Genomic DNA, 26,266 nt, shown 5'->3' with positions numbered 1-26,266 from the left:
AAATACAATTGCTATCGAATGTTTTTTCCACGGGTTTTTTATTTTTGTTACTTAGCTGGGCATATTTTACCAAGGTTTTGCGATTTTTAACGGAAATGAATTTTAAAAGGAGTAGATTTTCCCGGCACGCTAGTGACGTCTGGCGCTCAGAACCTCATTTAAATTTAACGGGGGGGAGGGCACAAGATGACGCCGACTGACTTATTGTGGTTACTGCAATTAGCGTAGTGCAAAAAAAATATTCCTGTCACCATAGTCTGGCCGTAATTTGGTTAGGGTGTGCAATAACCGGTGGCTTTACCGGGGAGTCGGGGTGCGGCGCTTGTAACCCATAAAGGCTGTGGCACACTTGGAGATGTTAGCTCTGATCAAATGGTCCTATCTCCACCTCCGACTTCGGTCAAGTTCGGTCAGGCTAACGGAGAGGGTCCAGGCAAACTGGCCGCCTCGGCGGATTGGGTAGCCTGCTGTGGGGCGGCGGGCCTCCGTATGAGGGCACGGTGGTCCTGTTTCCCGGCCTTTTGGAGCCCACTGGGATCTCCGTTGCCAGCTGTGCCGGGTTATATTGACTGCTGTGTGCCCGTCAATCCCCTTTAGGAGCTCTCTACAAAGGGTTTGACTCTTTACCTACGTACAGGTACGGGGTCGGCTGGAGTTGCTATAGCATCCACTCTTAATCCCTCTACTGTGTGCAAAGTGGAGATTGTTCCCCCCGTTGCTGAACCTTCTGCTGGGTTGAGTGGCTTGCGTCTTAGGTGCGACCATCAGTTGTAGGGTATTACTACCCATGCTGAACTTGTCACCTGTCCGGGCTTGGGGACGCTGGCGTAGGGCACTATGATGATCGGCCTCCGGTGGTATGGCCCCTGTTGCTAGGTACACCGGGCTATAAATTCTGACACACTGTAAATGTTAGGAGAGATACAGGAATAAAAAAAAATATTTATAAACCCTTTTCGGTAAAAAATATGGCCAAAGAAATCGGTCCCAGAAATAGGGTATTTGTGATTTGGAAGACTGAATGTATGATTGACTACATTACAAAATAAATGAAGATAACTGGTAAGAGCTCTCAACAGATTTTTCAGTTCGGAGAACTGTTTTTCTTAGAATATATGACCATTTATTAAAACTCGAAAATTAGTTATTCTCTTCATTCAAACATAATGGTCAATCTTAACATGTGACTTTAATCCAAAAGGTTATTTATGGATCACCCAACAACAAACTATCAAAAACTTACGTTCTTTATGAACGACCCCCCAAAACGAACTACTCGTAGCGCACCAATGATGAACTTGATGGAAAATGAATGCCTCGAAACCGTAATTTCGTGGTTTCAAAAACTTATATTGATTAAGTTATGAATCGTTAAAAGACGGCCTTTAAAGTGAAACATACTGATTTTATTTCAGTTTACAGAATTAAAATACGACAAAAGGTTGAGGTTACAGCGTGACCCGAAAGAGGGCTTAAAGTCTCTCAAGCTGATCATAAATTAAAAAAAATTGTTCCATCGTTATTTTGAAATGTTTAAGAATTAATTAAAAAGTTGATACTTCATGGAGTTTAAAATATTTTATTAACAAAATTAGAATATGTAATTGTGATTAGCTGAGGAAGGACCCTGGATCGAAAGCTTTTAATTTTGTAAATAAAATATTTGAAACTGCAAGCTGAGTTGACGTCTTCCACGACAAAACCTGTAAATTGTCAATATATGCGCAGCAGTGGTGGAAATAAGGGGCTCTAAATAGAGTTCGCGGGCGCGGACTATAATTACTTGAAATAATTATTACTTAAATGAAGAAACTAGTTGATGCCGTTCACCAAAGCAATTAATTTTAATATCATGGTTGATAGTGCTCAAGACATATCTGCATATGAGCAATGTGCTGGCCTTTTAAGTGTAATCCGTTCAACTTCAACTACTGGCGAAGGATATTTCAATGCAATAACCGATGAGCTAAACAAAATAGTTGCGTATTCATTTGACGGAGCTCCGAACATGAGACGAGGAGAGGAGACGAACTGGGCCTAAAAGCAAGCGTCCAACAAAATTTCAATCCGGATATCGTGTACACTTGGTTTTACGCGCATGTTTTAGGCTTGGTAGTGGTAGCTAGAACATCTTGTGTTTTATCGGCGAAAATTTTATTTGGTTTGCTACAAAAAAACCTACGTATTTCTATCCGAAACTCATAAACTCGTTTCTCTGTGGGAGGTAGGTACTAGAGGTTTGCAGGGAAAAAAATAACATTCACTGGTAAATTTAGGAAATACTCGTTGGTGTAGTACCACGCATTATGCCATATTTTTTCAATTCGCCAGAGAAAGGGACTTTCAAGATCTTAATTAAGGTTTTATAGGCCATTAAAAGTAGCGGTGATTTTAATGCAGAAGTGTTTTCTTAGACGATTTTGACTAGTTTCATTTTCCTTCGAATTTTCGAAATTTTATACCGAGTATCAAAGTATCTTAAGAATATAAGATTGGGCATGATGAGCAGCTGGCGTATGATTCAGGCGAGCATTCCTTAACTAGAGGCACTGTTAGACGAATTTTTAACATTTAAAGAAACTGCATTTAAATTTGTTGGTCATATTCACGAAAATCTAGACGAAAATATGGATAGAGTGGAGCCGGATCTTCCAGTAAAGCGAAAAAAGTTGCGAAGTCAACATCGACCCATAGAATAAATTTAGAGTAGATTAATATATTTATATAATAGATACCACGTTAACAAAAATCAAACATCGGTATACTTCTAATTTACCTTTAATTGAGATGTCATTATTTCACCCAACAAGTTTGTCCGCTCATATCTCAAAAGTTTTTTTTTTAAAAAGTCATGAAGTTGAACAGTTGGAAACGGAAGGTTTTGGAAGCCTAGATGATGACGAAGAGCTTAAACATATTGATTCTTCTAATAGTGAGTGTAATGAGCTGTTGGCTCGCGTGGCTTACAGGGATTGCCACCACCCTCCTACGCATTGTAACCCGGCCACCTGAATTAAAGGCTTTAAAAGTCGTTCGATGACTTAGGCTTAAAGTGGTGCCTTGGGTATTAGCCTATAGCTGATAATTATTATTATTATTAATGTTTAACCTGCGGTTTTAAGTAACTATGCAAATACAACCGACACTGCAATACGTGTATTAATTTGTTATTTTACCTTGCACTCAGGTTTGGTGCGAACGAATTTTTCAAATAAAATGTCAATAAATCTAGATTGCGTTCATCTTTAAAGCAAAATTTGCTCGAAACATTCATTTTATTGTCAGTTGAGCGAAAAGCTGCTAATGATATTTATGTGGAAAATGTAATTGGAATGTTTGCTAATTCTACAAATGAATGCAGAAGGCTATTGTCTCAATCAAAATTATGACCAATTAATTATGTTTAGTAATTACAATTTTTTTTTACATAATAATAGCTAATAATGAAGCTTAAGGGTAAAGAAATCTATAAATCTTTGCCGAGCGAGCGAGGCGTTTGGCGTTTTTTCCTGAACTAGCTAACTGCGCCTTTACCTTCCCAGTCCGGCCCTGATAATCATACCGAACCTCGTCTAAATCGCAACTTGAAAAACAGATTTTCAAAACATAATAATATTTAGCTAGGTTAATACCCAAGGTACCACTTTAGGCCCTAGTCATCTTGCAATTTTTTATGCTTAGAAACAGGTGACCGGGTTACAATGCGTAGAAGGGTGGTGACAAGCACATCATGCCACGCGAGCCAACAGCTCATTACCCTAACTAGAACCCTAACCTCTAAAAGATTTTACGGATAGAGGAAACCGAAGAACTCGGGGGAAAATGCCTTCAGTCAGTTGGGAGAGAACTTGAAGAAGTCTGCAAAATTGCTTGCAAACGTTTTTAGTGTTGAAAAGTCATCTGAATTGTTATCATCAGAACTAGTTAAACGCGAGCCGGAAGACGATCTATTAAAAAGAAGGTTTTCTGACGAAGCTCATGAAGATTTAGCTATTTCTGGAATGTCATCTGCAGTTCAAAAAGATGGTATACCTGACAAATTATCACCGCCACCTTTTCAAAATGCAAATTATATTGATATTTCAAAATATTGACTCTGCAACCAGGGATGAAATAATTATTCGAGGACCTGTAACGAAAATTTCAAAAAAGTATGGACGTCATTTTTCAAATAAGCATTTTCAAAGAGTAATGCCAAATGCATAAACTTATAAAAGAAGATGGCTTGTTTACTCTAAATCTGCAGATAAAGTGAATTGTTTTTGCTGCTGTTTATTCAACCGGACTTACAGAAGTTCCGACTCTAATTTGAAAGAAGAAAGATTTGATGACTGGAGGCACTTATCAGCGAGGGGCTGATCACTCCCCGTAATCGGTGTACAAGCCTGTAGCTTTGACTGCACTAAAATGAATACGTAAGTGAGTACAGATTTAGCACTTCCAATGGCTGTACTCATTTTCATATTTATGTAAACGGTGTACAGTGGTTAGCCCCTCGCTTATCAGTGCGTCTTAAAACTCACGTAAACTCCCTCAGATCATCAGCATGCCATATAGAGTTGGATAGAAGCATCGATTCGATAAAAGAACTTCTGTGGAATAGGTAAGCATTGGTAAAAACGGATTGAAGAAGAGAAATCACGGTGGGTTGCTATCCTAGAACGAATGATGTCCATTGTATAATTTTTCGCAGACAATTTGTCGTTCAGAGGAAGCACTGAATCTGAAACACTATATTCTCATAAAAATGGTAACTTCGATCCTTTGGTGATGGCGCATGTCCATTATTTTAGCAAACGTATTCAAAACGAGTTAATCGGCTTACTTGGAAGTGAAGTTCGAAATAAATATTTTACTAAAGTTAAATCATCTAAATACTTCTCAATCATACTGGATTGCACTCCTGATGTCAGTAATGAAGATGCAGTCCAAGTGTGTGAGTGTTTAGTTGTTCGTAAGTGACTCTTCGAGAGCTGGACTAACTTGCATCTTTCTTGATGATATTGTGTAAGAGTTCGATTTGGATATAGACGATTGATTTTATATGGTAGGAGTAAACCAAGCAGTGGCGTAGCGAGGGGGGCGGAGGGGCGGACCGCCCCGGGCGCCACCATTAGGAAGGCGGCAAAATTGCCTCTTTTTACAAGGATGATTTTGGCGCGTTCATCCCTTCTACTTCGCCTCTCTTCCTATCCTCCTTGGAATTATGATTCCGCCCCGGGCGACAATGGCCCACGCTACGCCACTGAAACCAAGGTGTCCAAAGCATAATTCAGAACCAATATCCACGAGCTTTTTTTTATCCATGTGGCTGTCATAGCTTGAATTTGGTAATAGCAGATTCCGCCAAAGCATCAGTTAAATCGGTTTCTTAGAAGACCTATCAGTGGAAAAAGTTTGGGAAATTTGTTGGTTAGTTGAGTTTCTAGCCTAGCAGCAGTTCGTTATCACTACTCTTCTGAATCTTCACGAAGAAACGAATGACTCAGCTGGCGCATCAGAGGCCTTGTCCCTGATTCAGAACATGCATGACGCAATTTGAATTCATAGTTATAATGGTGGCTTCGCATGATATATTGTTTCAAATAAGCATTGTAAGGCTATGCAGTCTGAAACTATGGATTTACCTAATGCGTCACAATTGCTGAAGAACTGCTCGGAATATGAGAAAGAGTACCGGGGTTAGGGTTTAACCGTCTACTCTGATAGCCAGTCCGATCCCGAAGAAAGAGATTATTTGAGTACGAGGCCGTAGTTGAGACACCAAGAGATCCTTAAGAAATATTTAAAATGAACGTCTTTTACCTTTTTATAAAACATCAAAACCATTCCTGAAAAGCCCAAATTTGAAGAAAAAAACCTCTGCAGATTTAGAGATCAGTTTAAACCAAGGAGATAAATGTGACATATCTGGTTGTGAATTGGTTGAGAAACTTTTATGCCTGAATCCATGGCTAAAAGAGTTTTAATCAGCAGAACCAATAAAAGTTCTAAAACTTACTAAAGAAAATGGTAAACTAAAACTTATTAAATGTTTTTAAACTCAATCATGTGTCAGGATAGACTGTAAGATCTTGCAATTTTGTCCATAGAAAATGATATTGCCCAGGACTTCAATTATTCTGACTTACTAATAAATTTCCAAGCGCAAAAGCGAGGAAGGTGGTAATCTTAGTAAATTTTTTATTTAGCCATTTTTTTTCAGTTTTTTTTACGGTGTGAATTTAACTTATGGGTTATAAGTCCCCTTCACCTAGCGACGGCCCTGGCGACTTGGCAAAGAAGACCATTTTTGGAGCCTAACCAAGATATCGATGCAATTTTTTAAATTCGGTAAATGAAGACTGTTGTCAATTAAGCAGCAGTTGGTTTTATTATGGTGAAAAATTCAAAAGAGAATGGAGAATGTACAGTCGTTCCAAAGGTTTGTGTTTTGTTTCCCTTGAACGCTATTTGCTAAAAGCAAGATGTCGTCATCAAGTATAACATACCTATCTAGAGGTTTTCTATTTCCTAGTCATGGAAATAATGTTAAACACAGAACTGCATTTATCACTTGGAAACCTTTTCAAAAGCCATTGAAGCTTGGATAAACGATTGACCGGGTAGGTTGCATTTGGCCGACTGCTCATAAGTCAGAATGCCCATTTGGCCAACTACTCTTTTAGCCAAAATTCTAATCAGCCAAATGAGCAGTCCATTTGACCGACTGAGCAGTCGGTCAAATGTGCTGCGCCTTTATAAATTTTCACTGAACATAGCATTTATAATACATTGCATATGGCATTTTTTCCAAGCTCCAAGGTTTAGGATTAGCTACCGAACAGATCCTAGAATTCGCTTAGGATTAAGAGGGTACACGATATTTTCTACCACAGTCGATAGGGGCATGGCGTTATATTCGGTAGCGGATTCGCAACCGTCAAACAGAAGGGACAATCGCGCAAATCAATAAATGATCCGGAATAAAAAACATAGTTCAAATATGTTTCGCTACAGAAACAAGCCTGAGCGGCGCAACGACGATGAAGCTTTAAAGTAAGTAATGACGTTACAGCACGTATCAATAGTATGTTAAATCTTCTCTTCTTTAGCTTTGACTCATAAGGTTCTTCTCGACGGCTGACGAAAGGGGGCATTAAGATTTCTTCACGACAAATAATGCTACTACGTAACGTAACAAAAGATTTAGTTCACCAAAATTACAAGTTAAACTGAAAATCGGACTTGACTACAACTAGCCTCCGTTCTTAACGACATTTATTTTCGTTCTAACATTTTTCGCGCTTTCTTTCTAGAAATAGCCGTTCGGTACCAGGCACGGAGATGCCCTTACAAAAGAAAATCATGAAAAAAGGCTATACCCGATGAGATAATCCTCCTCTGTTACTACGAAGGGAGACGATTCGTTGATTCAATCTCTGGGTAAAGAGGCCCACTCTACGTGCATGCAGGTAAGGCAAACTCGCAAGACCTTCTTCCTTGTTTGTATGGCCTTTGGTATCCAAAAAATTATCTCAATTCTCTTAGCGTGGCCGCCACTCCCGAAAGAAATAATCCTGCGATGAGCGGATAGGATGAGCTTATGAGTAAGTCGATAATCATTCGGAAGAAGAATAGGATGTTTAGTCTCAAACGAGAAGGTCGATTCTTGTAATGTACTTCCTATTCTTATGAATCCATCATCGACTAGGAACGGTTTTAGATTCCCGACTTTCGATTGGAGTGGAAAATCGCCTTTCCTTTCCATGGCCACAACTTCTTCTCGTTTGGGTCCGATTACAACGTTATTTTGAGTTGTTTCTTGGCGCGACCCTCTTCTTTCGTCTTCAATCTTCTCATGTTCAGGTTTTATCTCAGAGTGGGGTAGAATTGTACTATTGGGGATCCACCGCAATTTTGTTTTTTATTTTATTTATTTTTGAACATTCAATGGATAATACAATTTTATTAAAAATAAACCCCGCTTTTCGAGAAACATTGAGTATTTACGTTATATTTTCAATTTCAGTTATATTCCAATTTCATAAATTCCGCTTTACTTTTCTGCTAACTTTTACTTCGAGATAGGTCTAGTAGAACACGCGAAACACACTAGTGGTGTACAGACAATACGAAAACTTGGTAAAAATAGTCTTACCTAACCTAACCTAACCTAACCTAACCTATGATACGATTAAATCGGTTAGGTTAAGTTAGGTTAGGTTAGGTTAGGTTGGGTTCAATATATTTTCATTATTATTATATCATTCTATATTACAACAAAGATATCAAATCGTAGTCAAGTTCAAAAGTAGTAATACTACCGTCCTGTACCCTACGATATATCAAAATTTATAATTAGGACCAAAATTGCGCTGTATATTCTACATTTATTAGGAAGTATAACGGAATGTATGAATTTGGAAATATAACTTCAATTCTCAATGATTCTCAAAAAGCGGGGGTTAATATTTAATAAAATTGTATTCTCCAAGGAATGTTTAAAAATAAAAGAAATAAAAACAAAATTGCGGCGGATCCCCAATAAAACAATTTTACCCAGAGTGGTTAACCCAGAATTCATAAGGCTGACTGAGCCACTCGGGACCGAGCCACCAGGTAGCATTTCCATTAAGTTTTCCTTTTCCTTGGCCTCGACTCAAAAATCCGCTGAGTTTTCCTTTCCCTTGTAATGTTTCCAAATCATTGGTTCCGTTGGATTTCGGAAACCCTATTGGCGACAAAGGGCTTCTAATCTTCTGGTGAACCTCTATCCAGCTAATTGCGGTTGTTGAGCCACTCCAATAGAAAACATAAGATTCTTGAACCGGAAATAACTTCTTTAGACGGGTACTTAGGCGAGCGCCGATCAACGCTCCCAACAACGCTAATCTAGGGAGTGCTACCCTCTTAAGGGGTGCCACCCTGGTCTTCGAGGAAACTATATTTACGATTATCTATCCCGTCGTAGGGACGAATCTGACGTTCAGTACCGCTCGGTAAGCCTTTCGCTCGATAAATTAAGTATTGATAAGGTTAACACAAACTGTATTAACTGCTCTTCGATCATTCGTGTTCAAGCATTCGGTGGGTCCGTGTACCACCCACCCAAACGTGCTTTCGTTAGTTTTCTATAAGGACTGTTCCCGAGTGCCAAAATTGGTTGGGCCACTGCAAAACCAACTTTATATTTACTCGCTAACCAACTCCTAACCGACGATTTCAAGCCCTATTCTTAGGTTTTCAGTTAAAAATAGTATTGGCAAAGGAAAAACATTTTCCTTTAGGACATAACTTATAATTATTAGTAATTATAAAAATTGGTTTAAACAGAAAATTGTTCCCAACCCTGGGAAAGGTTATATAGATGTTTTTAGCAAATCAAGCGTCTATTGGAAATATTTTCTTAAAGCTTGGTACTATGTCTAAAGACTACATCAATGTAAGTCCATTTATTATTATTATTATTGCTATTAATATTTAATCACTCTTCTAAGAAACCTTATATTTGATTTCTATTTACTTTTACTTTGTAGATCGAAAAGAGGGAGATAGACACGACAGAAGAGGAAGATACTGAAGAAATTCTTGCTATATTCTCTTTTAGTTCTTCATAACAACTCGAGTCTAACAACATCGTAGCGTTTACTTCTCCTACTGAAAAACGTAGGAGAACAGAGGAAAAAGAACCGACGCATTCGAAAAAAAATAATAAGTCCAACTACTATAATTAACCTTTAAATTCGTTTTGCGTTCTTTATTGCATACCATTACCATATTTTATTTAGGACTTACTGTATTTAGAACCATGGCGCCATCTAAACTTTGAAATAATCCGTAATTAAATATATTGATAAAAGGGCTCAAGTGATGAAACTTCCCCTATTTCCCGTGACGTAACGATTCTCACGTGACTTTCATTTTTCTGTGTGCGCGTATGATTGATAAGATAACTGAACTTTGAGCAATGGGTTTTTTTCACATGATTATTATTAGTTCGGAATAAGCTCAAGAGCCTTATCTACACGTCACATAGCGTTCTTTCTTTCAGTCCTGGGGAATTGTCGAGGAAGGTTACGCAGTTTTTTGCTCCGTTTTCAGCCGTTCGTCGGATGTATTTTACGGCACAATCTTAACGATTTCCGACCGTCAAAGAGAAAATAGTAAGTTTCTATTTTACTATATTTAAAACAATAGGGGGTTTTCCACACATGCCGTCAGTGTAGGCATCAACCAATGCGGATCATTTCTTAGCTGCAGTTTCGATATCTCAATAACTTTTAATCTTAAGAGTCTTATCTACACGTCCCATAGCGTTCTTTCTTTCAGTCCTAGGGAATTGCCGTTGAAGGTCACGCAGTTTTTTGCTCCGTTTTCAGTCGTTCGTCAACTCTATTTTACGGCATAGGCTTAAGGATTTCCGACCGTCAACGAGAAAATAGTAAGTTTCTATTTTCATACATTATTTTACTATATTTAAAATGAAATTTTTAGGTGTTCTTTTATATTAGACAGAAAATTAGGCCTAAATTAGGTCCTGTATGGGGTAAGATTAGCGTAGAAAGTAAGTTACTATTTTTATTTTGTAGTAAACTATATATATATTTTAGACAATTTTCCAAACAATTTGCATTTTGAAAAAGCGTTTATTTTGAGAATTTTAGCGTAGAAATTTAACCATATTGAGAAAATTTAGGTTTGTGTCTAGATCAGCTATGGAAAATGAAACGTATCGACTTGAAACGTTTCGTCACTGGAAAAATCCACACGTCACTAAAGAAAAACTAGTGAAGGCTGGATTCTACTACATTCAACGTGGAGATGATGTACGATGTTACAAGTGCCATGGAATCTTAGGCAACTGGGAATCAGGAGACGTACCAGAACTTGAACATGCCATATCCTTCCCACTTAAACAATTGATAGTTTAAAGTTTAATGAAAACAATTTGGTTCAAGGAAGAATATTATTTGCCAGATTTAAGGCTGTGTCCGGTGTTTTGAGGTAGTTTTTTGGGAGCCAATCTCTGAAACGAAGCACTTTAGCACCCATGTTTACTAGACATTTTTACTCATAAAGACCCATAGAATGCATATATAAAGTTTCGGTACTCTTATCCGTAACACCCTGTATGGCGAATTGAAAATAGTACAGTAAAAATTTCCAATAATCAATTTTTAGTTCCTTTATTTTGAACGCTACTTGTTAGTCATATATCTGAAATTTATAAAGTGTATTATTTTCATTAGGAATATTAAATTATTTTCATTTTCGCAACTTTCGAATTCGGGAGGTGATTCAAATTATGATCTTCCTTGACGCCATGAAGCTCGTTTAGTTCGATAAAAGCCCGACAAAGGGTTAAAAACTCATCACGTCGAGACTTGGAGTCTTGGAACAGTGCTTATCGTACAGGACCTAGTAAGTAGCAAGGGCCTTCCGGAAATGCCCTTGGGGTAATCCGGAAGGGAGTTCCACTCCTGTATGGAGGAGGGGAGAAATGAATGTTTGCGGACGGCCAGTCTGAAGCCCGGATGGATCAAAGAGGCGACCCGATTCACTCTTGGGGGGTGATGCCAGTCGGACAGGACCGCCAAGAGGGGGGCGAGGGCACCACAGGAGCGATGAACCACGCTTTTTATGATAATGAGACGCTTAAGACGGCACCGCAAAGCTAAGGTGTCCCATTTGTTGTTCTTGAGCACGTTTGTCATGGACGTACTCCACGCGAATCCAACGCTGGTCACGAAGCGAAGGGTACGCCGCTGGATACTGTCAACCGCGTGGATGCCACTTGCAGGATCGGAAGAACATAGGTTTTAACTCCTAACGACTTCGAAGGAGCAGCGGGACAAGTGTCGGCGGATGAAACCCAAGGCCCTAGCTGCTTGGGCAATGACACGGTTGATGTGGGTTAACCTCTCCAAGGTGTCTGTTAAGGTCACTCCGAGATATTTTTGACAGGCGACTGTGCACGGGTCAGCGCCTTGAAGGACATATTTCACTGAGTGAACTGGCTGACCAACTCTTCGAAGAGAGAGAACTGAGCACTTTGCAGAATTTAGCGGTAGCAGCCACGGCTCACTCCACTTGCCGATAGCGTCGAGGTCGGATTGAAGAGCAACGTAGTCCGGTGTCAAGAAGATCAGCCTGGAGAGTGCAATGTCATCAGCGATGATGTAAAGTTAAGAGACGCTGTTGTCTACGATGTCGTTGATGTAGATGATGAAGAAGAGAGGCTCCAAGACCGATCCTTGCGGTACGCCAGAGGAAGCAGGGAGCCAGTCGGAGGTGGCACCAGGGAATACTACTCGAAACTTCCTGCTCTCGAGGTAAGCTGATAGCCAGTTCAGGGTTGTACCCCTGACCCCGCAGGAGTAAAGTTTGGCCTTGAGGAGCTCATGCGGAACCGAATCAAAGGCTTTTCGAAAGTCAAGGAAAATGATATCCACTCGACCGGCTCGTTCCAGCCCAGAAGTCCAGGCGTCAACGCAGCAAAGGAGCTGGGTTTCAGTGCTGAAGCCACTAAGGAAACCATGCTGGGACGGACTCATGAGGTTGTGCTGGATGAAGTGAGCCGAGATGGTGGACGCACTGACATTCTCGTCGGCTTTGAGGACCTGCGACAGGAGTGCAATCGGACGGTAATCCGTTGGGTCAGACTTGTCTCCACCCTTAGGGATCGGCGTGACGTTGGCCCGACGTCAGTCATACGGGATTTATCCCGTGTCGTAGGAGAGCTGGGAAATGACAGTCACAGGAGCGGCTTAGATATCGGCACACCTGCGAAGGACCCAGCATCGATTCCGTCTGGGCCCTGAGTTTTTTTTGGTTTGACCTTTGTGAGCATCTGGTGAATGCCTTTGACCGAGTAGTTAATTTTGAACATTGGTGGGGAACGTCGTTCCAGGAGAGGAACGGTGTCTACATGGAAAAGAACGCCAGAAGGTGGAAGCCAGGAGATTGGCTTTGGCGGCTGGAGTGGTGTATGACTGCCATGAGCAGGAGAGGTCAGGGACTCCAGTCCCTTTCACCTTCATTGAGACGAGTTGGTAGAACTGCTTCCTGTGGGTAGTCAGGTTGGAAGCCAATTGTCGACATGATGGCGAGCGTATTTGACTATGGCACGATGTCGAGTGAAGGCTTGCGTTTTAGCAGCCGTAAGGTACAGCCGAGAAGAGTTATAGCGTCGCTTCGTGATACGCATAAGGCGGCGGAGAGAGGAGCCGACCCCCATAAGATTATGTCGAGAGGAGAGCCTCTTCATCGAAACATGGGCAGCGATCGCCTGGGTGATGCTAGTAGTGAGTGCGCTCCACGCCTCTGCAATAGAAGGGGTGGCCGTCAGGTTAACTGTTGCCAGTGACCTCTCCATAGCAACGAAATCGGCCTTGTTGAAGTCAGGGACGGAACGAGGGAGGGTTCTGGGCGGGGGGTGAACCACTCGGATTCTGAGAAGGAGAATGTCAAGATCGCTGACTCCAGGTAGATGGGGGATGTCCTCACGTAGGTTGTCGTCAGAGACCAGCACTAAGTCAAGAATATTGGCGGCCACGTCCTTGACCCTGGTAGGCTCGGTGACTTGCTGGGTAAAATGAAAGACCAACAGCGTGTGAAGAAAGCTTTAAGCCACTGACGAGGGACTCGTGAGCGTAACCCAGTCAATCCCTTCCATAAACTACAACCTTGTACCTCTTCGTGGTGGAAGGGAGTAACAGGTGGAGGGGAAACCCTTCATGCTGGCCAACTAAGGCTCTGCTTCTTCCTTAAGCTAAGGTGTGAGGTATCGTGCTGAGGGCTGAGTGGTACCGGGGAAGCGTAAATACGGTATCGTCAACGATCCCCTCGGGGCACCAGGCGACACCCCGTTGTATTTTAGCCTTCCGCCCGGACAGAGGATTAAGGGCGGTGACTTTTTTACTTTCCTCTTTTCTCGTGGGACCAAAATGAAAACACAAAAAAAACAAACAAAAAAAAACCAAAAACCGGGCAAGGGTTCGAAAGAACCCGGCCTTAAGCAAGGGGAGGGTTCGAAAGGACCCAACCCAAAGCAAGGGGAGGGTTCGAAAGAACCCGACCCAAAGCAAGGGGCGGGTTCATCTTCGGATGTTACCCCCCCCTGTTTCTAACCTGGAGGGGGGACTTTCCCCTACAAGAACCCAGCCTAGCCTTCAAGGGTCTGCCTCTGGCAAGACCCAGTCGGTGAAGCAAGGGTACAAGGGGGAGAAACCCCTCAGTAAAACTCAAAAGCGGATCCGACGCCGCAGGGAAAGATTGATGCAGGAGGAGGTCTCTGGTAAGGATGACCCCCCGCCATCACTTTCAAAACGTTCCAGGGAAAATGACTCCCCCAATTCCCAGTCTCAGGTTTCCAAAAAGGTGAAGTCTCACTAACAAACCTATAGCGAAACCTTAAGCTCCACAAAGATGGCCATCGTTAAACAAGGCTATCCTGTGAAAACCATCTCCGCAGAGGAAATGGGTACCATCCAGCGTGAGGTCCTGAAGCGGATAGATGGGTCACCTTTGGGAGACCCTCTACCTCGTTTTGGGAACTTTCAGCTGGTTGGGGGCGCCATTCACTACCTCTGTAAGGATGCGTTTACAGCGGATTGGTTGGTGGGAGGATTTACCCAGAAGGAATTGGTCTCCGGGGGGTCACGGCTTTCAGTAATGAAGACTGTCGACCTACCGAAACCTTTCAAGGTAGCCTTCCGCACCAAGGACGTCTACACCAAGGATGGCAATGTCCTCCTTCGTAGACTCAGGACCTACAACAACGCGCTAAATACGCAATGTTGGAAGGTCGTAAATAAAGCCGATGAGCCGACTGCCATCCGCTGGATGTTCCAGGTGGATGGAGAGTCGGTTAAGGCTATCAAGGAGGCAGGACACCGAGCCTTAACGGGTCTGGACAGTGGTATCTTTAAGATACTTCATGAACCTGACCCGACAGCTCCGGTGGATCCTGTAAAAGAGGGTGGTTCAGTTGAACCCTCTGCCTTGGAGATCTCAAGGATGGAAGATGAGGCTCTGGCTGGCGGGGACTCCGGAGAGGACATTCCAATGGAAGATAATCTCGTGGAGGAGCTAATGGCCTTTGCTTTGTCGGACACCGACGAGATCAAAGAGGTTGTACCACTGGAGGGTGCAACAGGGGGGCAGGCTAGGGATGTAAGTCAGACCGGTGGGTGTGTTGGGGTTTCCACAAACACAGCCACCACTGTGTCTGAATAGACATCTAAGGCCTGCAACCGAGCTCACCTTAAACCAAGATGAGTGTAAAGGTGCTGCAAATTAATTTGCACCACTGCAAGGCAGCCACTGCAGTTCTCTGTAGGAGGTTCGCAAAGGAGAGCTTCGACGTCGCTCTCATACAGGAGCCATGGACTGCCAATGGCAAGATACTTGGTCTCCAAAATGCAGGTAATATATTCTATGATTATAACTCAGCTACACCGAGGGCTTGTGCACTGACACGCAAGGGCATTCATGCCCTTCCGCTCTCAGTGCACACCTCCAGGGATATTGCCACGGTAAAGCTCATCACGGAAGGTGGGGAGGTTACTATGGCATCGGCATACCTACCATACGACGATGCTCTCCCCCCTCCCTCGCAGGGGGTGACCAGATTCGTCAGCTACTGTGAGGGTTCGGGGAGGAGGCTAGTCATCGGTTGCGATGCTAATGCGCACCACGAAATCTGGGGCAGCTCAGACTGCAACCAGCGCGGTAACGACTTAATGGAATATCTGGTTAGTACCAGACTTCACATTTTGAATAAGAACAATGTACCAACTTTTGTTACTTCTAACAGAAGTGAGGTCATTGATCTCACACTGTGTACAGTAAATGTCGCAGATAAAATCAAGAACTGGCATGTGTCTAACGAACCGTCTTTGTCGGATCACAGACACATTTTCTTCAATATTCTGGTCAAACCTGTATGGGCTTGTACCACTATTCGTAACTCTAGGGGCACAGATTGGTCCGGTTACAGGGAAGACTTAAATTTCTTCCTAAAGGGTGAAAAGCCACGGCTGTCATCGGTGTTGGATTTTGATTTGGCTGTTGAACGCGTTCAACAGTCCATTATCGACTCCTATCACCGCAACTGTCCGGCAAAGCCTGCCAACCGGCCAAGGCTAGTGCCTTGGTGGAACAACGAGATTGGCAGGCTGCGCAAGGAAACTCGTAGGCTTTTTAATAGGGCAAAGAAGGGGGTGATTGGGATGCCTATAAACGCACCCTCACCACCTACCACAAGTCTATCCGCGATGCCAAGAAGGCTTCATGGAGAGACTTCTGTGAGAACATAGCGGATGTTCCCAGTACGGCCAAATTAATGAAAATTTTAGCACATGATAATACTAAGCATCTTGACACCATTAAGTTGAAAGATGGTAGTTTTTCCACGTCCGGTAAGGACACTCTGACACATATGTTAGATGTACACTTTCCGGACTCTAAGCTCACTAGCAATGGTAACACTGACAATCGCCCTTTGAGGATCAATCGAACCAAAAGGGAAGATTGGGCAGTGGCGAATAAGGTAGCCACGCATTCCAGACTTATATGGGCTGTAAAGTCATTTAAACCCTGTAAGTCCCCGGGACCGGATGGGATTTTTCCTATCCTCTTACAGGAGGGCATTGATATTCTATGCCCTATGCTGCTAAGAATATACAGGGCTTGTATTGCTCTAGGGCATTTACCTAGCACCAGGAAGCTTTCTCAAGCGATCTTCATACCTAAGCCTGGTGAATCTGATTACCTGGAAGCTAAGGCATTTAGGCCAATTAGTCTTACCTCTTTTCTCCTAAAAATTCTGGAGAAAATGGTGGACAACTACATTAGGGAGGAGGTTCTTTGCAACTCTCCTCTGTCGACTGCGCAGCATGCTTACCAGAAGGGCAGGTCTACTGAGACCGCCCTGCATGGTATCAACAGCTGCCTGGAAAAAGCAATTGAGCACAAGGAAATTGCGCTAGCAGTTTTTCTTGATATTGAGGGAGCCTTTGATAAGGTCTCCAGCGCAGTTATACTTAAGGCTGCGAAAAGGTTTGGTATCAATGACACATTGTGCCTTTGGATCAAATCTATGTTAACTGACCGAAAAGTGGTATCCTCCTTGCTGGGTGACTCCCTTATGGTCTCCACCAGTCGTGGTTGCCCACAGGGGGGCGTTCTTTCTCCCCTTCTGTGGTGCCTGGTGGTGGATGAACTCGTTCGGAGGTTGAACAGGGGAGGATGCCGCTGTTTCGGTTACGCCGATGATATTGCTATCATCATTACTGGGAAATTCCCGGCAACAGTGAAGGACGTAATGAGGAGGGCCCTAGCATCAGTTGAGAGCTGGTGCAGGGAGGTCAACCTCATGGTTAATCCTAATAAAACTGTCTTGGTTCCTTTTACTCGTAGAAGGATAAAAGGTATGTTTGAGGGTATTTCCTTATTTGGAAAGGACCTAGTGGAGAGCACCGAGGTGAAGTACCTCGGGGTCATCCTGGATAGCAAACTAACATGGAAACCACACCTTGACTACATAGTGAAGAGGGGCAAAATGTTATTTTAGAGAACTAAAAGTGCCTGTTAGCAAGACCTGGGGCTTAAGCCCCAGGGCTGTGTACTGGCTGTACACCATGATCATCAGACCTATCCTCTCTTATGCAGCTGTGGTCTGGTGGCCAAGGGTTACTTTAAGGACGGTGCAGTTTGATCTGCGCACTCTGCAAAGGCTGGCTTGTGTCGGCATTACAGGAGCCATGAGAACAGCCCCAAGCGCTTCTCTGGAAATACTCCTGAATATGCTTGCTTCCTCTCCACCTTTTTATTGAGGAAGCTGCCCTTTTAGGTGCCTATAGGCTTAACCAAAATGGCTGGTGGAAGGCTAATAATTGGGAGCATAGCCACACCAAGCTCTTCCGAGATATGTCCAATCAGATGCCGATTTTAACAATGAGCTCTGATCTGATGGTTACTAAACTCCACTTTAGTAAACCTTTTGAGGTCAACTTCCCTAGCCGTGCGGAGTGGAGTCACTTGACCCTCGGTACCAGAGGAGAGATCGTCTGGTTCACTGATGGGTCTAAGACACACTATGGCACTGGTGCGGGGATGTATTGCCTTACTAATAATTTTGACTTTTATGAAAGTCTAGGGATACACACTTGTGTATTCCAGGCTGAAATTTTTGCCATTTGCTCCTGTGTTGCTCACTGTTTACATCAGGGGTATCATGGGAAGGTTATCCAGATTTATTCAGATAGCCAGGCTGCTCTTAGAGCTCTCAGCCAGTATAGTATTCATTCTAAACTGGTTTTTAGCTGCTTAGATCTCCTCTGCACTCTTGGGTTGCACAATAAAGTTCAACTTTGTTGGGTACCGGGGCATCTTGGGAACGAAAGGGCCGACGCCTTGGCCAAGGAAGGTGCGAGGGCTAGGTTCATTGGTCCAGAACCTGCTCTCCCCATCTCCCGAGGACTTGTACGCGGCTTAATCTCCAAGTTTATGTCGGATCGTCAACTCAGACAATGGTCTGAAATTGAAGGTCAAAGGCAGGCCAAAGAGTTCACTCTTGACCCATCTAGGGAGAGAGCTAGAGAGTTACTCTCGCTCTCTAGGTCCAGTATTAGGATTGTTACTGGCCTACTTACAGGTCACTGCCATCTTAACAGACATTTAACGCTTATTGGGGTCAGTGATGACCCGATTTGCAGATCTTGTCTAGCCGAGGAGGAAACTGCCTCACATGTACTCTGTAGCTGCGATTACTATGCAGCCCAGAGGTTTGAGCATTTGGGTATGCATCGGTTGGAGACGTATGACGTCTCTAATATCACGGCCGGGCAGATTTTAAGCTTTATGTCCGCAATTGGACTTATTTAAGTCAACCAGTTTGGGGATGCACAATGGACCTTAGGTCGAAGTGTTTGGCTTGCCACCCCACTCAATAATAATAATAATAATAATAATAATAACCCAGTCAATAGTGGGTAAATTGAAATCACCGATTATGATGAAGGAAAGCACTCTAATTGTTAATGTAGGGTGGTGGCGTGTAATTCCGGACGCTTCTAATTCCGGACACTTTTGTTTACATTTGTTTATTTTTAATTTTCATGGCTGTAGGCCTTCTTAAAAATATGTATTTTAGGCCCCGGGAACCGGGCTATACGTAGAAAACAATTTCAAAATCGTGTAAAACGTTCCTGATATTATATTATTAATATTTAACGACAGGCCTAAAACGCCCGATTAAGTTAATGCCAATTTTGTGGGAATACCGCCCCAAGCGCCTCTCGAAATAAGCTCTCATCTGATCTCGTCCACAGTGAACGGGTGATAAAAACCTTTATTTCTGCTAAAAATTAAACTTTTTCCTTACAAAACTAACATACGCGTGTTCATTTTGTCCTAGAATTTAGTTATTTACAAGTTATTATAAAAACCTTTACGTAGCAGCTAATTCCGGACACCCTGAAAGGTCACTCGTTCATTCGTAATTTATAGATAATAAAATTGAATTAAACGATATTAATCAAGACTGTTTAGAACGTTATTATATCCGAAATAATACAACCACAAGTTTTCCCGCACTTTAAGAGCTGACGACGCGTTATTTCACCACCCTTTCACCCCCTCATTTTTTCCCAAATAACTCTAAACCATCGCCTCTCAGATAATGCGCTAAGTTGGAAATTTGTCGTTCGTTCTACCACGGCCAACTTTGATCACGCGCTGTTCGCGCTACAGCGGCCAACACATTCGTCAAAATTCCGCGAGCAAGGATTTTCCCCCTATAATGTGTAGGAGGTCAGCGCCACGCTCGGTTGTTTTATTGACTTCAATGTAAAAACTATACTAAAAATAATAATCCGCTAGGGGCGCTGACGTCATACACATCTTTTGCTCATAGGTTAACACAGAGACGTCAACGAATGAGATGGCCACTGTAGCGCGAGAGATGCGCGAGACATAAAAGTTGGAGTATGGTTCTACGATTCAATCTTTCTATTCACGATCATTAATAAAAAAAAATAATTTCACGATTAAAATAATCTTAAAAATTTTGTTTGTTTTTTGTGTACGCCCTACCTACCTAATTCAATTTGTTTGCCAATTAAAAAAGTTATTGTGGTAAAGTTATATATAATTTTAATTACTAGTTTTTTATTATTACATTAAAAAATTTATATTTATATTTATTAAAATATTTATATTTATAATTTTTAATTTGTAATTTTAGTTTATTTTTAATTTGTAATTTTAATATATTTTTATATATATTTTTGCATTATAATTTTTAATTTATAACTTTTTATTTTTTTGCATTATAACTTTTAATTTAACTTTTGATATATTTTTTATTTATAATTTATAATTTATAATATATTTTTTAATTTTTAATTTTTAATATATTTAAATATTTTTCACATTTATATTATTTATATCGTGAATTATATTTTAATTCGTGTTATAATTTTTTAATTTGTATTATTTTTTTATTATAATTTTAAATTTTTATTATAGTCTAGGTAATTTTTAAATATGAAAATTATAATATTTTAGTGTGTCCAGAATTAGAAGAGGGCGGTCGGACAATTAGAAGCCGGTGGTTGACAATTAGAAGCCGGTGGTTGACAATTAGAAGCCGGTGGTTGACAATTAGAAGCCAGTGGTCGGAAATTAGAAGCCAGTGTTCGGAAATTAGAAGCCAGTGTTCGGAAATTAGAAGCCAGTGGTCGGAAATTACAAGCCAGTGGTCGGAAATTAGAGGCCAGTGGTCGGAAATAAAACCCTCTAGGTCGGAATTAGAAGCAAGTGTCCGGAATTAGAAGCGGGTACTAGCTTCAGGAAAAAGGTCATAGAAATATAAATATCAAATGATTTTCACTAGAAATAGGTTTAAAAGACGCGCGAAAGTTCAAACTATGGAATACGCTATAAAGTATTCATATCAAATTAGTTATTGGGTTATGTTTCTATCGATTTTTAAAAAGTGTCCGGAATTACAAGCCACCACCCTAGTTAATCGTTTTTATCGAATATTTTTTAGTTTTTTTTTAAATAATAATCAGCTAGGCTAATACCCGAGGCACCACCCTAGGCCTAAGTCATCGAGCGACTTTTAAAGCCTTTAGTTCAGGTGGCCGGGTTACAATGCGTAGGAGGGTGGTGGCTAGCCCTGCGAGCCACCAGCTCCCTACAGTGTAGGGAGCTTGTTGAGGTTAACGGTAATAGTTAGTGTAGGGCCTACACTAACTATTACCGTTAACCTCAGTGCCACAAGTTGGGATCGAACCCGGCTCCTCTTGTTGCGAGGCGAAAGTGCTAACCACTCCGCCACCCCACGATTTCAATATGAAGATAATCATTAAAGACACAGTAATTGAAGTGCCATGTTATCCTTAATATTCAGAATTCGGTAGAAATAGAATGCACTTTCCAATTCAATAGAAACTCGAGCAAACTATTTTTAATATAAACTTGGATATTTTATAATTTGGTTGGATACCTAAACGAGTAACGAAGGCGCTCAGTTCCGAATATTGTTCATTTAAAACTCTTAGGAGTTCTAAATGGGTTTTCTTAACGCCCAATGCAGTAGGCGAAAGGAAGCGAAGTTGAAGTGTGCATTAGGTCAAAGAGTATAAAAACTACGTAACCTAGAGATATAATGACGGTCGAAAGCAGTAAAGGAAGTTGTAGCAACCGGGGGGGAAGGCCCTCAGTGAATTTGCACTTCAAATTTCGGTACCGCAGCGCCACTACGGCAGTTTTTAGTACAATAAATAATAATACCGGAGAAAAATGACAGTTACGGTGTTGCGGAGGTGCTAAATTTGGCATTTTGGATATTTAATTGCCTAATATCTGTCAATTCAAAAAAGTGACAGTAATTGGTTACTGTTTCGTGATTTTTTTAGTTAGAATTTGTGGATTCGTTGTTTCGGTGTTTATTTTCAAAAATTGAAGAATAAGGCGTTTGTTTTCTAACCTTGCCAAGTCCTAAAGGTAGCCAAGTCCTAAAGGTAGCCAAGTCCTTAAGGAATTTTCAAGAATGTTGAACTAAATCAAAATGATTGCCACTTAAAACTGCCGTAGTGGCGCTGCGGTACCGAAATTTGAAGTGCAAATTCACTGAGTGCCTTCCCCCCGGTTGCTACAACTTCCTTTACTGCTTTCGGCCGTCATTATATCTCTAGGTTACGTAGTTTTTATACTCTTTGATTAGGCAGTCTGTCATCAGTTACGAAAAAGGAAAAGTATAAATCTTATTATGTTCCCTTACTCGTCATGCCAAAACGTAATTCCTTTTATATATTTGGAAAGTTTTATAATAATTTTATGATGTAAGAAATAAAAAATGCCAATATTCCAATACAATATTAATGTTTCTAGTGGTCGGCATTATCCATCCATTATCCGAGAAAATTGATACTCCGGGGTAATACCTAAAATTATAATTTTCGGTCGGTTAATGATATATTTTCGAGAAAAAATTAACCGAATATAAATTATTTATTTTATTTTAAAAAGTACTTATTTTTTTAGATTAGCAAATCAATTTAATTATTTGTCGTAATCGATTTACGGCAAATATTATTTTTCTAATAGGTTTTTTTGAATAATTATATTTCATGAAAATTATATTTAAAAAAAACCGATCAATCTTCAGCGGTTAGCTGCTCTTCAAATTAATCGTACCAAAAATATAAAAATATATTCTTTAAAAATATCTTTTTTTTGCTAGAAAGTGGTTAATTGATAAGACTGATAAAGAATGTTTTTTATTCATTAACTGAAATAATCGCTGATTTTTATTTTTCAAATATCTTTATTACGAAAGAACATTCGGGGTACATGAAAAATTTATTCTTTGTCAGATTTATCTATACGGATAATAATAGTTTTCGGTTAACAGTACTTAATTGTTTATCCGAATAAAATAACTGAAACAAATAAGGTTATAGACTTCAGAGAGTTCTTCATTATTCAAATCGCCGAGCACTACAGTTCCGCAGTTAAAATTTTGAAATTTGACTCATGGTAGTGGGCTTTTTCACTATGATTTCGTAAAATATTTTAGCGGTGACTTCCATATTGTCTTCCTACGCACATAACATCCATGATATAAGACGGTTATTACGACACTATAACTTTCGGGGGGGGGGAGCCGTGGAATCTAGAAGCTTGGAGGAATAAAACAAGTATACAGGAGTTGCGGAGTGCTGCGAAATCGGTTTCGTCAGTGACCGTGAACTCGCGCGAGAAGGAGGGGTTCAAACGCGACTAGCGCCAACTGCATTCGGAATTTTGCAACTATTCTCATTTTATAGCATTGTTTTCGCTTCATCTGGTTTGTTTTATTCCTCCAAACAAATACGAGTCATTTTGGAAAAAGGCGCAAGGAATTTAGAAATGTTTCAAAACAAACCAGACGACGCGAAAACAATGCTATAAAATGAGAATAGTTGCAAAATTCCGTATGCAGTTGGCGCTAGTCGCGTTTGAACCCCTCCGTCTCGCGCTAGTTCACGGTCACTGACGAAACCGATTTCGCAGCTCTCCGCAACTCCTGTATACTGGTTTTATTCCTCCAAGCTAGAAGGAGGGGAGTTCCAAAAAGTACCGATTGGAATTTAAGGAATCTGACCCGCGCACTAAATTCCCGGTGCCGTATGTATAGAATTTATTTGGTCGGGTTTCTCACAAGTTGTATTATTGTACTTAGTGGCATCAAAATCAATTATGATAATTATATAAGCATTGGTAATTTTATTAAGATTCTTAATAGTTATAGGCTATGGTGGGCTCTTTGGAGGTGTACAGTTATAGCAAGGGTAACTTTGGTTGGATAATTAATAAAATAGATTGGCTATGAGAGAGGAGTATGTCCATCCGGTGATTGAGAATTTCATTCTCAATCACCGGAAGGACACAAAGAGCTTGGCTCCCGCCGTTCACCCGCGCCTCTCTCGTTCCTCCCCCACCCGCGCCTCTCCCCCATCTCAATCACCAGAATTTCTAATCACCAGAATTTCTAATCACCAGAATTTCTAATCACCAGAATTTCTAATCACCAGATTCTCGTTCCTCCCTTAATCACCAGAATTTCTAATCACCAGATGCTTTCCCCCATCTCAATCACCAGAATTTCTAATCACCAGAATTTCTATTCGCCAGATTCTCGTTCACGGGTTGCTTTCCCCCATCTCAATCACCAGAATTTCTAATCACCAGATTCTCCCGTTCACCGGTTGCTTTCCCCCAAACCCCATTCACTGGATACTTTATCTCTCGTTCACCAGCTCCTTTCCCCCATTGCTTTCACCCCTTCTAATCACCAGTTGCTTTCCCCCATCTCTAGGCAATAAAAACAACCATAATTGTTATCTCTCATACTATCGAACCCAATCGCTAGAAATTGGCTTTTTCCCCATTCGCTATAAATCGCAGCAGTTTGCCAGAATTAGTTTTATCTCTCCGAAATAATTAATGTACCCAAAATTGGACCGCCAGTTTATTATTCTTTTTAGGGGAATCTCTATGGGAGTTTAACATTTCAATAAAGCTAAAAGGTCCAGTTTGGGGTACATTTGGTCCGAAATGGGGTACATAGGGCCGAAAATGGTGACTTTGGTCGTTTTTGGGGTACATTTGGTCCATTTTGGTCCATTTTTGGGTACATCCCTGCTTTCCCCCATCCCCATTCTCCAAAATTAGTTTTCCTCGCGCAGATATCTGGAGATTAGATTTTTACCCGTTTGCTTATCGCTTCAGAACTCCTTAATTTTCTAATCTCTAGGCAATAAAAACAAGTTATTTACATTTAATTTTTTATTTTAGAACTTTGTTTTACATGTTAGTAGGTACTATCAGATATTCCATTAGATGGTTATCTTGTACATTACACAATTAAAACAAATTAAAGTAGTTAAGTTTACAGGCATTTAAATGGGGTGAAACGATCTCCTGCAACTTAATTTAATTAAAAGTTCTAACTCACGTATTTGTAGTGTTTAGCAGCAGTATCGTCTTCTTCTTCTTCTTCAGGTACAGGTGAGATGTATTTGTCAGCGACCGTAGTTGCTTTTGGCGTCGGTGGAATGTCCCATTCTAGCGAGATGTACTTTTTTTTCCGATGGTGAATTATCCCTCGACGGACAGTGTGGAAAGAATCTGGCATGTTCCCATTCTGGTACGTCTCCTGATTCCCATCCTTCTAATACGCCGTGGCACTTGTAACATCGTACTTCATCGCCCCGCTGAATATAGTAGAATCCAGCCTTCGCTAGTTGCTCCTTAGTAACGTGGGGATTTTTCCAGTGACGAAAAGTTTCAAGTCGATACACTTCGATGTCCATAGCTGATCTAGACCAAATACGTTCTATAGTTTCAAATGATACATTCTCTAAGCCTACATTTACCCCTAAGTCTACTAAACCTAATTTTATCAATATGGTTTAATTTCTACGCTAAAATTCTCAATATAAACGCTTTTTTCAATATGCAAATTGTTTTAAATATGTCTAAAAATATAGTCTATTACAAAGAAAAAAATAGTTACTTACTTACTTTACGGGTAGAAATCCATTGTCGAGCTGTAGAAAAGACTGAGCGATCCGTCAGCAGGTCTTTACTCGTCAATGCGCCGTAGAGAAATGACGCATGGAAAATTAATTTATTCCTATCTTGTTGAGAATAATTCATCACGTGATCTAAACTTCAAATAACCCTCAAATTCTATTGGCTGTCTCTCTCTGACAGTTTAAACTGCCTCTAATGATTGACGACACATATTAACCCACTTGAGTATTTGGAAAAAACCCTTTGCTACTCGAAGGAGAGTTTTGGAAATACCACGTTGACGATATCAAAATCGAGCTCTCACTTGAAAATGTTTACGGAAAACAATCCTCTTGGAAAATTGAGTTACGTAGAAGATTGCTAAAAAATGGCTAAGTGTTATGTTTTTTTCAATAACGAGTCTTATTTTTTACATTTTAAAGTATTTATTAAGAGTGAAAAATCCCATGACTACACTGACGGCATATATTAAGTGCCGGTGGAAAAAAATCCATTGCTCAAAGTTCAGTTATCTTATTAAACGTGCGCGTGCACAGAAAAATGAACGAGTCACGTGATAGTAACTTAATTTCTACGCTAATCTTACCCCTACTAGGCCTAATTTCTGTCTAATACATTTCCAATATATATATATATATATATATATAAAAGAATGCCTAAAAATTTCATTTTAAATATAATAAAATAGCCT

The 26,266-nt window shown here is 40.9% G+C and overlaps 1 protein-coding gene across 1 annotated transcript in view; it reads right to left on the bottom strand.

Annotated features, from left to right (window-relative positions):
- LOC149933856 (death-associated inhibitor of apoptosis 2-like) overlaps positions 1-25,513 on the bottom strand; it is a 106,377-nt gene extending 80,864 nt beyond the window's left edge. Inside the window, exon 1 of the mRNA XM_090153916.1 lies at positions 25,484-25,513. The gene's annotated coding sequence lies outside the window, so the exon portion shown is untranslated. The remainder of the gene's footprint in view (positions 1-25,483) is intronic.
- Positions 25,514-26,266: the final 753 nt, after the last annotated feature.

This window comes from Leiobunum rupestre, chromosome 7, assembly GCF_980474605.1.
Source record: "Leiobunum rupestre chromosome 7, qqLeiRupe1.1.hap1, whole genome shotgun sequence".
NCBI classification, from domain to species: Eukaryota; Metazoa; Arthropoda; class Arachnida; order Opiliones; family Sclerosomatidae; genus Leiobunum; species Leiobunum rupestre.
This window is presented reverse-complemented; position numbering and strand designations above follow the sequence as displayed.